The following is a 15,424-nucleotide window of genomic DNA, read 5'->3' as shown; positions in this document are numbered from 1 at the left end:
TGCACAAAATTAATGTTTATTCCACCTTTGTGTCCTATTCCTGGGTCCTTCGCCAATGTGACATGAGGAAAAAACAAACGCAAAACAGATGAAACACTGAAATCAGAATCAGTAATGTGATCAAGTAGGGAAACAGATACATTAAAATCTAGCGGCCGTCAGCAAGAGTACAGCAAAGATCATGCTGTAAAAAGAAACAAAGAAAACTGCTAGAAAACTGTAGGCATCCTATTCTTTCAAACCAGCAAAATACGCTCCTGCATAACAATGACACATACACAGAATTTTTTTCCCATAAAGGTATAGAAATGCAAGTTCTTTTTCAATATTGTGGATGGGCAAATGTGTGTGTCATGGTCATTTTACTAGGCTTTTACAGAGTGAGCCAGGAACACATGTATAGATCCTGGGGATGACGTGTACTGTCATTCTTTGATTGGTATAGTGGACACTCTAGCAAAAGTTAAAAAAAAAAATGAATACAGAAGTACAAGACAAAGGCGAATGAGACTTCCCTTATTTTTTTTTTTTTTGCCAGTCCTGGGCTTGAGCTCAGGGTCTGAGCACAGTCCTTGGACTTTCTCAAGGCTAGAGCTCTACCCCTTGAGCCTCAGCACCACTTCTGGCTTTTTTTCTATGTATGTGGTACCAAGGAATCGAATCCGGGTCTTCTTGCAGGCTAGGCAAGCACTTTAACCACTAGGCCAAACTCCCGGCCCCAGAGACTTCTCTTACATCTTAGTCACATTTAGATGGAATCAAATTTAAATGCAGTCCACTCTGCTTCGATGAGGCTTTGGTTCAGCTCCCAGTCTCCATTGCCTGACGCAGTCTCCTATGAGAACGCTCCGAAGGTGTCTTCTTAAACCACAAACCTATTTTTAGTGGTGGAGCCGCTCTTAGTAGCTGTTGTTTTTTTTTTTAATTCCCCCCTCCCCCCCCCAGTCCTGGGGCTTGAAGTTTAGGCCCGAGCATCCTCCATGGGCTCTTTCCTCAAGGCTAGCAGTCTGCCACTTGAGCCATAGCACCACTTCCATCTCGTCTATGTACTTGGCACTGAGGAATCAAACCTGGGTCTCCGTGCATGCTAGACAAGCACTCACTCTACCGCTCTAGGCCAAACTCCCAGCCCCCTGACCAATTTTTAAAAGTTAAAAAAAAAAATGCAATGCTAACGATGATGACACCTTGAGAAAACGCTGGAAGTGGTTCTGTGGCTCAATTGGCAGAATACTAGCCGAAGAAAGGTCCAAGGACCGAGCGCCCAGGCCCTAACTTCAGGTCTGAGGACCTGGGGTGGCGGGGAGGGAGGGGGATCTCGGCCCTGGGAATGAACTGGCAAAATACGAACTGAGTACTAACTCGCTAAACTACATCGATAGCATCTGCCCAAAAAGCCAGATGGAAGTGGATTTGTGGCTCCAATAGTAGAACTTCAGTCTCAGGTGAAAAAGCTCAAGGACAGCAATCCAGGCCCCAGGCAGGACCAATCATCCATCATCCTCAATGATCATCATCATCATCTGTGATCCTGAAATCTCTCGCCTGGGAAATGGAAGCAGGCCCTGGCCCTGGCCCTGGCCCTGGCCCTGGGCCTGGCCTGAGCTTGGGAAAATGAAGAGGAGACCAGACTCCTGACTTCCTCCCCTCTCTCCTCTCTCCCCAGGGAGGTCAGCCAAGTGGGGGGTCAGCCGCACAGGGCATTTCGTACTCACACACCCGGCCTCACCGAAGGGTACAGGGCAGAGTCCAGTTCTGCCAAGACATGCCCACGCCCTCCCCCAATTCTGTCTGTGGACTGGGGCGGCACTCACTCCGCCACAGGCAGGGGGCGGGTGGTAGCAGTCTGACCAGTCCAGCTAGTAGGAGACAAGCCAGCCAGCCCATCGCTGGCCCAGGAAAGCAGGGAAGTGGCCGGCAGCAGAAAAAAAATACTCCCAAAGCTGCCTTTTCCTGCCCAAGGATCAGGCCAAGCACACGAGAGGCTGTGTTTGTGAAGACAGAGTAAAGAGTGAGCCATTTCCCCGCGCGCGCGTGCGCGTGTGCAGTGTGTGTCGCTGGCCCAGGAAAGCAGGGAAGTGGCCAGCAGCAGAAAAAAAAATACTCCCAAAGCTGCCTTTTCCTGCCCAAGGATCAGGCCAAGCACACGAGAGGCTGTGTTTGTCAAGACAGAGTGAAGTGTGAGCCATTTCCCCTCGCGGTGTGCGGTGTGTGTCTGCGGGGGGGGGGGGGGGGAGACGCCGGGTGGGTGGGGGTGGGGGTGGGGTGAAGGCAAGCCACTCAGCTAGTCAGCTCCTCCCCAGAAAAGCTCGGACTGCGGACTGTGCTTTGTCTTGTAAATGTTGTCATGGCAACGGCCTGACATTCCTTCTAGGCTTCACCCTGCGGGTGGGGATGGGGCCTGGGGAAGAGAAACCACCAAAGGGAAATAAAAAAAAAAATCAAATACTACAGAGAACCAAACAAACAACAAGACAAACAGCTAGCAGGCCCGGAATTCCACGACCGCTACCTTCAGGAAAATCGTTTCAAGGAAGTAGGATCGATGAGACCGGGAGTTTGGCCTAGTGGGAGAGGGCTTGCTTAGCAAACGGGAAGACCCGGCTTCCATTCCTCAGTGAAGTCAGAAACGAATGCTGCAGCTGTTGCTGCTGTGGTTGACGACGTGGTAGAGCTCTGGCCGGGAGAAAGCCCAGGCCCTGAGTTTCAGTTCGGGAGGCACGGGAAAGTACCGCTAGGCATTCACAGACAAGACAGCCCGGGTGCACACCTTCCAAATGCAGGGCTCCAGTGAAGGCAATCCCACCAGGAAGGAGGCAGTCTCAGAGGCCTGGTTGGAGGGTAGGCCTCAGCCTAAAAATGACCTCGATACTGTATTTTTCATGTTTCCCCTTCGGGGCCCTCTGTCTGTAGGTAGGGTTAGGGTTTCTCTCCTTTCTCTGTCTTTTTTTTTTTTTTTTGGCCAGTCCTGGGGCTTGTACTCAGGGCCTGAGCACTGTCTTTGGGCTTCTTTCTCAAGGCTAGAGCTCTACCACTTGAGCCAGAGCACCACACACTTCTGGGTTTTTTTTATTGTGATTATTTTGCCCCCTATGGATGTGGTTGGTACCAAGGAATGGAACCCCCCGGGCCTTTGCGCATGCTAAGCCAGCACTCTTCCACTAGGCCAAACTCCTGTCCCCTCATTTCTGTATTTGTTTGCTGGTTTTGGCCAGTCCTGGGGCTTGAACTCGGGGCCTAGGCACTATCCCAGAGCCTCACTGCCCCTTGTGGCTTTTCCTGCCTATGTGTGAGTGACTGAGCAATGGAAGTCCGTGAAGAACTGACCCGCACTCAGTTTTCCCTGGAGCTTACAGATGCCAGGGAAACCTTGCAGCAGCAGCAGCAGCAGCAGCAGCAGCAGCAGCAGCAGCAGCAGCAGACTGTCTGACTCCAGCATAGCCAATGTACCCGAGCTTGCCCACCTGTAAACATGCCACCACCACGGGGGCCCAGACTTTGGAAAGCCCACCCCACCACCCCGCCCGACCTTCCCTTGTGGACGTTTTCTCGGTTTTGTTTTGGGTTTGGGGTGGGGGGGGTGTTTTCTTCAACTCTTTCATTCACCCCCGCCTGCCTCCTTGCTCAGACCTCCCTCACCAACCCCACTCCTGAACCCCCTTCCACATGGTCTCCAAGCCTGCCTGCGGGAAGGCTGTGTCCCCCCCGCAGGCTGCTGCTGCGCTATCTATCCCAGTAAACAGTGGAAGATCATCCGGCCTGTTTCCTTCTTTCTCCCCCAGTTTTTCCTAACACTGACTGAGTGTTTCAGGTAGGCTAGGCAGGCACTGTCCCATGAAACCGCATTCCCGGCCCCACCATGATTGTTTTTGGTGCGCGTGCAAGTCACAAGACTATCCCCACCCACCAAACCCCCCCCCAAAAAAAAAATTAAGTCGAGACGCATCTCCTGTGAGTAGAGAAGAAAGACCAACTTGCCAGGCACGGTGGCCACTCAGGAGGCTGAGGTCTGTCTGAGGACCAAGGTTCAGAGCCAGCCTGGGTACCACAGGACGACCCGACCCGAGAGACACTTATCTCCCCCAAATACACTCTAGGAAACGGGAAGTGGGGCTTGGCTCCAGGGTAGGGTGCCAGCCTTCACGTGAAGAGCGCCCACCCGGGGCCTAGTTCGAGCCCCAGGACCCACCCCCCAGAAAAGGAAGAAAAAAAGACAAAGAGGAAGGGGAGGAAGCCATTTGGGGGAAGGAACAATGAAGGAAATGCCCCCCAAACATCCAGAACTCAGTCACTGACTGGGTCACCTGAACGTGACTAGTCGATCTATCCGTCCATCTGTCCAGCCTGATACTTGTGGATGGATGCCTGCCTGCCTGCCTGCCTGCCTGCCTGCCCGATTCGTGTCTCTACCCACCCACCCCCACCCCCACCAACACTTGTTCACTCCTGCTTTTGTTTCTGTCTCCCTGCCAGCCTGGAAACCACGGGCAGCAGCTTCCACTGCAGAGTCCAGGAAGGAACACACACACACACACACACACACACACACACACACACACACACACACACACTGCACTGAAGCACCTACATGGCGGGGGCTCCCAGAAATGCAAAGAATCCATTTAGTGGCCTCTCAGCTCATTTGCAGCACCGATACTGTGTCAACATGTCACTTCATCACTGTTTCTGAAGATGGAAATTCCTCTGACCCCAGCTGTACCCCCTCACCACCCACCCAAGAGGGGCAGTAAGGGCAGTAGGTTTTGATCACCGTGTGTGTGTACGAAGGTTAAGAGCGTAAGATCTTCTGGGAGCATGGTAGTTATGAAAACAAAGTAGCAGGGGTGGGCTAGAATAGAACGGTGGCTCTTTAAAACACACGCACAAGCAAACAATAGGCTAAGAAGGAAGACCCAAAAAAGGCCCAAGGACCGCAGGGGGTGGTGCCAGTCCATGGCAGTGGCTCACCCAGTTGCTGGGGAGTCTGACATCTGTGGGTAGAGATTCAAGTCCAGCTCAAGCTCCAAACTTTCTCTCTCTCTCTCTCTCTCTCTCTCTCTCTCTCTCTCTCTCTCTCTCTCTCTCTCTCTTTCTTTCTTTTTTCTCTTTCCTCCCTCCCTCCCTCCCTCCCTCCCTTCCTTCCAAGTTATGGCCCCTGAACTCAAGGCCTGGGCACTCTGGCCTTGATCTCTCTGGAGGCTACGGAGTGCCTGCACCACTTCTGGCTTTTCTGTGTACGCAGTCCAGAGAACCTAGGGCTTCATGCGTGCATGCTACGCAAGTATTCTATCACTGGGTCACACTCCTGGCCCCCTTTTGAGATTCTTCATCGTGATTCCTCACTAAAAATGCCACAAGTGGACCCGGGCCGGGCCCCTTCCCGCCCCGCCCCTCCCTGGGCCATTCGAGGTGACCAAGGCCAGCAGTGCGTGTCCGCCATCTAGTGTCAACTTTCGGAAACTACCAGGGCTGTGAATTCCCATGGCGGGTCTGTCCTTCGATTCGGTCCAGTAGGACCTGGGGTGGGTGCAGGCCACAGAGAGTAGGTGAGATGGACATTGAAAATCAGTACGTGCAGGGACACACACCAACCAGCCAGCGCCCAAATTCCGGCCACCTATGCTCTTCTCTTCCACTCAGTCGGGTCGGGTCAGGCCGGGCTGGGCCGGGCCTAACCAAGACTAGCTCTTCACAGAAACCAGGGAGGGGTTGTTGTTGTTGTTGGTGGTGGTGGTGGTGGTGGTAGTGGTGGTGGTGGTGTGCAGGAGGAGAGAGAGAGAGAGAGAGAGAGAGAGAGAGAGAGAGAGAGAGAGAGAGAGAGAGAGAGAGAGACAGACGACAGACAGACACAGAGAGCGCAGGAGAGCCCTTCTCGAGTGTTCTATCAAAGCTACATCTGCATGGAAGGGGTTTCGGGTGTGTGTGTGTGTGTGTGTGTGTGTGTGTGTGTGTGTGTGTGTGTGTGTGAAGTTATGTATCCTATTCCTGAGGAATGTAACTGTCACCCCTCTACACATGACACCCCGACAATGAAGAAAGCAGAAGCAGCAGCAGCACAAGCAGAGGAAGAAATAAATAGAATTCATTCTTCCGGTGTGTTGGGTGTGGCTGGGCTTGGACTGCTGTGTCACTCAGTCCTTCTCCACGACTAGCAAGGCCGGTGTCTCCCTGGTCAGTCACATCCTCAAGTCCCCTCCCTGGTGCTTGGACACTCCCAGAAACCGGCGAGCGAGTTCAGGGGCCAACCCAACCTATCCCACCACACCCCCACCCCATCGTTCATCTGTCCATCCGCCCCCCTGCCCACCCGCCCCACACCCCGACCCCGAAGAACCTTCTCTCTCCATGCCGCCCCCCGCCCCCGCATCAGACGTCAGAAATGCAACCCCCTTTCATCTTGGGAGTGGAATACAAACACAAGCCAAAGACAGTGCGATTCAAGCAAATGGGTCCTTTTATTTTATTTCTAGGAGAGGGCTGTGAGGTTATGGTGGGGGCAGGGGGGCGGGAGCTGGGGAGGAGGAAGAGGCAGGGGCAGGGGCAGGGGCAGGAGCAGGAGCAGGAGCCAGAGGCCCAGGGGTGCTCAGGGGTCAGGACAGGAGGAGGCTTGCTTCTTCCCCAAAATCTCGCCTTGCATCCCTGGCTCAGCAAAACCTCCACACACACCAAAGGTGAACTGGATCGGATTCCTAGCTGGCTGCCTTCTGCTAAGTGCTGAGTTGGTTCAGGCATTGCTCCCTGTTCCGGTGGTCTATCCAGCGGTCCCTGGTGGGGTGTGGAAGATAAAGAGATGTTACAAGGAGGAGCAGTTTTTCCTTCCTCATCATGGTGTTGTTTTTTTTTTAAATCTTTCCCTTTCCCATCAAACTACCCACCCAGAGCTTGAACATACTAGCCACCCACGTGTACAAGCATCTACTACTTGAAATGGACCCCCTCAAAGGAAAAGGTTTGGGGACTTGATGCAGGATGGGTGGAGGGCTGCAGGACAACCCACACAGGCCCAAAGGAATGGCCTGTCGCTGACATGGACGCCCTACCAATCCCATTTGGATACATGGGCACTCCCACTCGCAGCCCAGCCATAGCTGATCAGTCTGAGTGCTTCCCTCCTCTAAATCCTGGTGTTAAGAGGATCCACTTGCCTGGAGACAGATGCCATATTGTCGAGGACAACTTTGAGTCTTGGTCCTCAGATTTCTTGCAGCCTCCTGAATGACGGGGGCTACAGACTTGAGCTAAAAGTGTTAGGCCAAAGGGAAAACATGACAAAATGTCTTTGATTTGGAATGGGGAAGCTGTTCTCTATATATCCACACCAACTGCAGTTGCAGCTCTACTCAGAATTTACTGAGAGTTCAATCAGTAATGTAAAATGCAAGAGCACAAGCTTAAGTATCAGAGTACTGATGACTCCAGGCAGGCAGAAACCAGTGCAGCGAACTTATGATGCCAGGAAAATCACGGAGCTCCACATACACAGATCCCTGTGCTGTGTTCTTTCCCTCCCCCACGTCCATCACCCACCCTTCAATGTGCAATGCTACAACGGTCAAAGGGCGCCATCTAGTGTTCATTTTTGGAAACTACCGTGGTTATAAGTTCAAGTTTCCAATATGGACATAAAGGAACCACAGGCTTTGAGTCAGTGCACACAAGGAGGTGAAGGAAGGTGGAGTAGAAATTGATATAAAAATTATCAATGGAGGTTCGGGAGTTTGGCCTAGTGGTAGAGTGCTTGCCTAGCATGCACGAAGACCCAGGTTCAAGTCCTCGGTACCACATACATAGAAAAAAGCTGGAAGTGGTGCTGAGGCTCAAGTGGTAGAGCTTTAGCCTTGAGAAAGTCCAAGGACAGGGCTCAAGCCCAGGACTGGCAAAAAAAAGAAAGAAAGAAAAGGAAAAGCAGTCAGTACAGCAATGTTTACACAAGACAAGTAAAGCTATGGCAGGTGGCTCACAACTGTAATCCTTGCTGATCTGGAGGCTGAGATCTCATGAGGTTCAAAGCCAGCTTCAGCAGGAAAGTCCTTCTAAGACTCTTACTTTGAGTTCAGTCCTCAATACAAGGAACCCAGAAAATGAAAAAAAAGAAAGGAGGACCGGAGACAGAAAGGGAGGGAGAGATTCTTCAGGGAAGGAGGAAATTTACTACCCTCAGAAGTAGAAGCAGAGATAGAATATTCGTTTTGGTTTTGGATTTTAATAAAATCTCCCTTTTAAGAATAGAGATGGACAAGAGAGGGGCTGAAAGGTGAGGAAATAAGAGAAGTCCCTCTCACATTGTCTCTGCTTGCCAAAACAGTAAGTTATAGGAGCAAATTACTAATATCCTTGTAACTCATGTTTGAAAATGCACAGAGACCAAAAAACATTAAACAAAATACTTGGAACTTGACAAAAAAAAAAAAACCAAAATTGTAACCAGGTGCAGTGCTTCATGCCTGTAATCCTTAGCTACGCACGAAGCTGAGATCTAAGGATCGTGGTTCAAAGCCAGCCAGGGTACTAAAGTTCATGAGACTCTTATCTCCCATTAACCTCTAGAAAACCAGAAGTGGTGCTGTGGCTCAAGGGGTAGAGCAGCGGCTTTGAGCTGAAGAGCTCAGGGACAATGCCCAGACCCAGGGGTAGGGTGGAAGCCTGGAGCTGAAGAGCTTGGGGACAGCAGCCAGGCCCAGAGTTCAAGCTCCAAGACCACGAACAACAAAAAAGTATGTTTTAGAAACATGTAACTAAGGGACAGACACCTGTCCATGTCCTGTGTTCACAGGATCCTCAAACCTCCCAGACAACCTCAGCAAGAACGATCATCATGAAATCTCTGGGGCCGTATGTGCCAACTTTGCTTCCTTAAGAATAAACTCTTGGCCTCTACCAAGGCAGAGGTCACTTTTCTCTTCCATCACAGAACCCTAGTCAAGGAATGATGCTGTCTTTATTGTGTTGGAAGGCACTACAGTGTATCTGTTCTTGGATTCTCCAAAGAAATGCAGGGTGTGTTTGGGAGTAGGGGTCAACTTTGTCTTGGTGAAGGAGATCGATAGAAAAGAGGCCCTCAAGTGCCTTCTCTGTGTCTAGCTCAAGTCCTTCCTCCCTCTCAAGGGCCACCTGCGTGAGCACACTGACAAGGCTGTGGTGCCATCTCCAACATGACTTTTCTAGTTTCTGCCCCTCCCCCACCCTTCCATACCTGGGCCAACTCCTGTGCTACTGTCTCCAAGGCACTCAACATTTATTCCAAGGCCTGAAAACATTTGGACCATACTATAATTTCTTATAAAACACTAACAGTTTATTTTAAAGCCTGAAAACATAGGGATTATACTATACTTTCATATAAAACAACAATATCTAACTTTTTGAAAATGTACACATTGACTGCCCCCTAAGTATCCTGTGATTATTTAGTATTAGAGCTTTGTGTACAAAATCATTTAATTTAAAAAAAATTGATGTCAAAACAAATTTTCTTGCAACTGTATTTATCTTATATCTACTGTATCATTCAAATTCTTTATCATCTTACATGATTTCTTCAAAATCTGTGATCAAGGGTATATATTCAAAAGCATTTTGTATAAATAGAAACAGTGCTTCTGGCAGCCTAAATTAAAAAATGAAATAAAAACTTTACTAATCAGAATTAATTTCATTACTATGTAGGGAAGGTAATCACCAACGTTTTTGTGCAAACTATGCTAGCCTTTTTTTTTTTTTTTTTGCCAGTCCTGGGCTTGAGCTCAGGGCCTGAGCACTGTCCTTGAACTTTCTCAAGGCTAGTGCTCTACCACCGGGCGTTTGGCCTAGTGCTAAAGTGCTTGCCTAGCATGCATTGAGACCCGGGTTTGATTCCTAGGTCCCACATACATAGAAAAAAGCCAGAAGTGATGCTGAGGCTCAAGTGGTAGGTAGAGTGCAAGCCTTGAGAAAGTCCAAGGACAGTGATCAGGCCCTGAGCTTAAGCCTGGGACTGGCAAGAAAAAAAAAAAAAGAATCTCTATATACAATCACTATGCTAGCCTTTTAAGCTTTAGGAGCATTAACAGCTTAAGAAATGACATAGAGTATGCTGTGATTTTCATAATCAATGAGTACTTCAAATGCAAAGTGATAATAAAATCATAAATGATACAATACTACCATGAGACAATAATTAGTGGCACATTATTCAGACAAAGCAAGCAAGCGTTGCTTCTTACACTTTACATGCTTGCTTTTACGTTGCCAGGGACACTTTAGGAGGACTTAGAGTAACATTCCAATTGTTTTCAGGGTTTGGGTGTAACTCACTCCCGGAGAGTCTCCATAATGGTCAGAAGGCCTGGAGTTCTTTTCCCAGCACTGAAAAGAAGAAGACACCTGTTTCTAGATGAGTGTCCATATATGTACAGATTTGCAGCCGTCTTTGTGAGGGTACAGAAGGGTTAGTTCATTCACAGTCAAGTGAAAGCACAGCGCATGCACCCAGGCAGCCGTGCTGAGACTCCATATGCTTCATGCACATTGGTGAGCACATCTGTGATTCCAGCTATGCCTTTCAGGAGACTATCCCACAAAACATCCATTTGTCAGGGCGGACAGTGGCGACCTCATCTACTCCACGTCCAGCCCTGGCCGTCTGCGGACGGCAGCGCGTGGTGAGAAGATCGGGTGGCTTCACGGGTGCACGGACACCGCCACAGCGCTGGGATCTGCTCTGCAACAAGGCATCCCGAGAACGGAGGGGACCGACGGGGCTCCACGTCGTGTCGGCCGCGAGCTGACTGCGCAGTGAATGGAAACACCACCGCGGGGGAGCGCGGGGCCGGGCTGGGACACTGCCCCTCCGTCACCCCGGGCTACGGAGCCGCGCTGGGTGCGCTGGGCCCGGGCTCCCGGCCGAGGACGGGCGCAGGAGACAGCCGGGGCTCCCGGCGGCGGCCCAGGAGCGCGGGTGGGGCTCCGGGCCGGGAGGAGGACCGCAGGCTCGGGTGTGGAGCCGTCTTTACCCGCAGCAGAGAACCCCGGCGAGGGTAGAGGAGCAGCTTTCCCAGCTGCAGACCGAGGGCCGGCACCCACCCGCCACGGAGCTGGGCCACCCAGCTCCACCCCCGCAGCTCCTCCGCGGGAAGAACGGCCCCGAGTGCCCGCCCCCTGCGCATGCTCAGAGCGCCATAGCCAGGGTCTACCCTGCGCCTGCTCCGAACGCCGACTTCCCGGGTCCGGAGCGCCCGCTGGAGTCCGGGTCCGAGCCGCTGCGGTGGAGCTGCGCACCCGTCGGTGTCGAGGGAGCTCCGCTGGGGGCGCCGCCGGCCGGGACCTCAGGGAGGAGCGTCCGGGTCCCTGGGGGTCCCGGGAACCCTGGTTCGGCTCTCTGAACCACACCTCGGATCAGGACGGCGGCAGGTTCAGGATCTCCAGCCCCCAGCTCCCCGGGCTGGAATAGAAATGGCTGCCGGGACCGCGCAGTGCACACGGCGGCCGCCAGAGGGCGCGCCGGCCCGCGCACCTCCTCTCCCCGGACCCACGGCGTGGAGCCCAGGCTGAGACCACGTCGTCAGGGTGACTCTGACGAGCGCACAGACCGCGTGGTTCTGCCCGACTCCGTCCTCATTCCACCTGCACTTCACTTGCACACTCACATCGGCTATTATGACTGCCTCTGCCCACCCTCCCTCTCTGCATCGCTCCACCCCACTTCCCTTGGCACCCCGGCCACCTTGTCATGCTTGTCAGCTGTTCCCAGGAGCCGCTCCGCTGGAACCGTCTCCTGAATATACTGCATGGTCGTTCATGCTTTCTCAAGGCTCCTGTTTTCCATGGACACAGCTGTGGTTCCTGGAGACACATGGCCAGGTGTGCTGGCAGGGCCAGGGCTTCTCTCGGGTGTTTTCCTAGGTGGTCTGATTGCTACACAACACACAAGTCCTGCAGTTCTGTTGTTTTTGTTGTTTCACCAGATCCTTCACATTTCTTTTCACTCATGTATTAGTTAATTTATTTTGGCCAATCCTGAGGCTTAAACTCAAAGCCTGGTCACTGCCACACAGCTTTTTTTGGTTGTTCAAGGCTAGCGCTCCTCCACTAGAACCACAGTGTGACTGCCGGCTTCTTCTTTGAATTGAACGCTGAGCTTTATGAATGCTAGGAAAGCACTGTACAACTAGGTCACACTCCTAGCCCCTTTTCGTGTGTGTGACAGTTCTGAGGCTTGAATTCTGGGCCAGAGCTGTCTCTGAGCTTCTATTTGGTACTCTGCCACTGGAGCCACAGCTCTACTTCTGCATTTTGGGGCCAAATTACTGGAGTGAGTCTCACCGATTTCCTGCCAAGGCTGGTTTTAAAGCTTAATTTGCACATCTTTGAGTCATGGCTTGCTAGGATTACATTCTTAAGCCACTGGCACTTGGCTGTCTAATTTCTTTTCACTGTGACAATTGGTATCTTGCCATAAGTTAGTACTCAGATTATTTTACCTGTGTCTATGGCAACAGCCCAGAGCACCTCAGTGCGTAGGAATGGTGTTGAAAATGGGGGCTCAAGAGGCAGCCAGGTGGTGGGGGGGAGGGTGATGGGTACCAATACATGTGAAAGGAAAAGCCTCCACATTATCAGCTGGTGCTACTTGAGGGTGAGGCAGCTGGAGAATTTCCACAAGCCTTTGAAACCTTCCTTGACTCTTCAGACATCAGTAGAAAACTGAGCGGGTCTGCTGAAAAGATGGAAAACAACAGTATTTGACCAAAGGTTAGGAAAATTTGTGGTGATTTTGAGCCTTTAGCCTTCAGATGGCATACCCACTGCCAAGCTATCCATTCCAGGAGCTACCAAAGAGCTACGCTGAGATGAGCGCTCAACACTATCACTGTGAGTGGCTTTGAGCACTACAAATTTCTAGAACTTAACATTATATTCCACTTCTCTTTTCTTTTTTTTCTTTTTTAACATAAACATCAACAGGCCTCTTATGCCCTTCCACATCTTCCTCTTAAGGAAAAATAAAAACATATTCTTGTACCATTTAAAAACCAATTCACAGGGCTGGGAGTTTGGCCTAATGGTACAGTGTTTGCCTAGCATGCATGAAGCCTTAAGTTTGATTCCTTGGTACCACATAAATAGAAAAAGCTGAAAATGATGCTTGAGCCTGGGAATGGCAAAAAAAAAAAGTATTCCTACATTATCTACATAGGACGTTTGCCCCGGCCCGCGGGGTTCAGTCAACTGAGACCCGAGAGGGAACCATACCTAAATGAGTGGGACAGACAAACACAAAGAATGAGACCAAGACAGTGCTCTGATCAAGGTCTGTTTATTGAAAGTCAGAGGGGGTTTATATAGGGCTCTAAAGCAGGGGCTAGGTTCAGTAGAAAAAATTTTCCTCAGCATGAGTCTGTGGGAACAGGACATAGGCGATTTGGTCACTAAGATAACGGATCTGTGAGAAAGATAGCAGGTCTGTGAGAAAGATAGCAGGTCTGTGAGAAAGATAGCAGTCCAGATGTTTCTTAACACAGATCAAAGCAACTTAAAGCATTCCTAAGCCTATCATATTAAAGTCCTAGGCAACAAGTTAAGAGAGCCAGAGGCAGTCTCCAACAAATCCCCCGTTTTGTTTTTATAAATGAACGCATATGGCAACATTGGTAATGATAGGCATTAATCTGAGAGGGGAGACAGAGGCACTGATCCTTCATGTACTTTGGAGGTGGAACAAGGGGAGCGAACTGTTGGTTGGCAGTTGTGTCCCTTATTTAAAGCCTCGGGTGTCGTTTTGAGCAGGAGGGGGTTGTCAGGGGAAACGGTCCTGTACTCACAAGGCCAGGTCCCATGATGATGCGACACCAACCCCTATGCTATCGTGCGTATCTCTCAAGGGGTCCCACATGCTAGCTCTACTAGCCCCTTTGCACTAGCAGTGCACCTCTTAAGCAGATGCCTTCACCCAGAGGGTGTGCGCCATGTGGGACTAAGGCGCAGTCTCCATAGGAGAGCCATATAGTACATCTGGGTCTTCAAGAGCCAATTGGTGGAAATGGATTTGTATGGGTTTTGCCATCAGGGTATCTACCTGCTGCTTAATAAATGAAACAAGCCTATTAACAATACATGGTCCAATCATAGCAATTAGTAATAAAGCAAGCAAGGGTCTAGCAGGGGCAAGAGATAAGGTAAGAGTCCATTGAATCCACTCCAGAGGGGATTGTCAGCCAGCTCTTTTCACCTTCTTTCCAAGTCTTCCTGAAGGTTTTTGATTTTGTCCCGGACGATGCCAGACTTGTTTGCATAGAAGCAACATCATTCCTGTAAAGCCAAACAGATACCTCCCTTTTCTGCAGTTAACAGATCTAGCCCTCTCCTGTTCTGAAGTACTACCCCTGCCAGGGAGTCTAGCTGGTCCTGTAAATCTCGGACAATACTGGATAATGATTGTACATCTCCAATTCCTGTCACCAAGAGTTTTTCCAGTCCTCTCAGGAAACAGTTGTGCGGTGGTGGTGGAATCAGGCAGGGCAGAATATATGGCAGCAGCTTCATCTCTCAGGAACTCCAATGGATTGCCTGCAAATTTCTGCACAAACTGGTTAAAGAAGCTTAACCTAAGGCCTGACTTTGGTGAATTCTCCCAATGATTTCCTGGTCCCTTTATCTAAAGGGGATTGATGGCCAGAGATTCAGCTTCTGTAACTTCTTCAAGCTGACTCAGGGGCGTTGTCTCTGTACTTGACCAGGGACCTTAAAAGGTTTAGCCTATTTTACCAAGGGGTTGCCAGGATTAGCTATCAGGAACAATGATTTGCTCTGAACTAGAGATCATATTCAACATTTAACAACTGCACAAACCTTCTTTGGCTACAATAGTTTAGCTTACTTAGCATCCATTTGCAAAGGCATCTTCTTGATTGTCTGGAGAACTTAATCCCTGCGACTCTAACTATGCTTCAGTTGCCAGATCTAAACAGATAGTAGGGACACAAGCCTCAGATCCACAAACTTTCCTGAATTTGTGGCTGGTGTCAAACCAAACTTCACTTAGTCAGAACTACCACTATCACAGATGATTGACAAGCCCCTGCCCAGTTATGAAAGGCACGGGCATTAGTAAGGCATGCTTACAAACTATTCTATGACCTCCCGACTCTGATTAATATTGAATAGCTAAGCACAAGTGACTCCAGGATCTGACACCATCTCTGCCATCCAAGCAGCGGCTTACTGCATTATTGCTTTTTGTCCTAGTGATGTCTCTCCACACAGGGAAGAACATCCCATTGGCACTTCACTCTGTTGGTTGCTGCACTTGAACTCAGGGCCTGGTTGCTGTCCCTTAACTCTCCAGCTCAAGGCCAGCATTCCGCCACTCTGAGTTCCAAAGCAACTCTGCCTCAGCATTCTGCTGGCCAATTAGACACCACAGTCTCATAGAGACCTTGCTTTGTCT

General features: G+C 50.4%; 2 long non-coding RNA genes across 3 annotated transcripts; both read right to left on the bottom strand.

Moving 5' to 3' along the window:
- On the bottom strand, nt 1-4,368 carry LOC150039188 (uncharacterized). The gene is made up of 2 exons (XR_016534504.1): nt 4,305-4,368; nt 1-875 (listed from the first exon to the last, which is right to left on the bottom strand). It is a non-coding gene; the product is annotated as an uncharacterized LOC150039188 (long non-coding RNA).
- Nucleotides 4,369-6,436: 2,068 nt separating this feature from the next.
- LOC150039187 (uncharacterized) lies at nt 6,437-12,303 on the bottom strand. Of its 2 annotated transcripts, XR_016534505.1 has the most exons (3): nt 10,203-12,242; nt 7,146-7,238; nt 6,437-6,765 (listed from the first exon to the last, which is right to left on the bottom strand). It is a non-coding gene; the product is annotated as an uncharacterized LOC150039187 (long non-coding RNA). The 2 variants fall into 2 exon arrangements; XR_016534506.1 differs by lacking the exon at nt 7,146-7,238 and having other exon boundaries at nt 10,203-12,303.
- Between the last annotated feature and the right edge of the window lie 3,121 nt (nt 12,304-15,424).

Source organism: Megascapheus bottae, unplaced genomic scaffold (assembly GCF_031878675.1).
Source record: "Megascapheus bottae isolate mThoBot1 unplaced genomic scaffold, mThoBot2.hap1 HAP1_SCAFFOLD_37, whole genome shotgun sequence".
Taxonomy (NCBI): domain Eukaryota; kingdom Metazoa; phylum Chordata; class Mammalia; order Rodentia; family Geomyidae; genus Megascapheus; species Megascapheus bottae.
This window is presented reverse-complemented; position numbering and strand designations above follow the sequence as displayed.